Source organism: Colobus angolensis, unplaced genomic scaffold (assembly GCF_000951035.1).
Source record: "Colobus angolensis palliatus isolate OR3802 unplaced genomic scaffold, Cang.pa_1.0 Scaffold237, whole genome shotgun sequence".
In the NCBI taxonomy this organism is placed as follows: Eukaryota; Metazoa; Chordata; class Mammalia; order Primates; family Cercopithecidae; genus Colobus; species Colobus angolensis.
The window spans coordinates 2,452,390-2,452,886 of NW_012115566.1; positions in this window are offsets into that span (position 1 = coordinate 2,452,390).

The following is a 497-nucleotide window of genomic DNA, read 5'->3' on the forward strand; positions in this document are numbered from 1 at the left end:
CTGCTTCCCAGGTTTGGGGCTTCTGGTCTCCGCATGGAGGCGTGGGTTCGAATCCCACTTCTGACACATCTCTTTTTGCCCCTTTAATCCTAAAATTGGGGGACCGGGCGCGGTGATTTACGCCTGTAATCTCAGCACTTTGGGAGGCCGAGACGGGCGGATCGCCTGAGGTCACGAGTTCGAGATCAGCCTGGCCAACATGGTGAAACCCTGTCTCTTCTAGAAATACAAAAAAAATCAGCCAGGCATGATGGCGGGCGCCTGTAATCCCAGCTACTCGGGAGGCTGAGGCATGAGAATCGCTTGAACCCAGGAGGCAGAGGCTGCAATGAGCCAAGATTGCACCACTGCACTCCAGTCTGGGTGACAGAGTCAGACTCTGTCTCAAAAAATAATAATAATTTTAGGGCTGGGCGCGGTGGCTCAAGCCTGTAATCCCAGCACTTTGGGAGGCCGAGACGGGCGGATCACGAGGTCAGGAGATCGAGACCATCCTG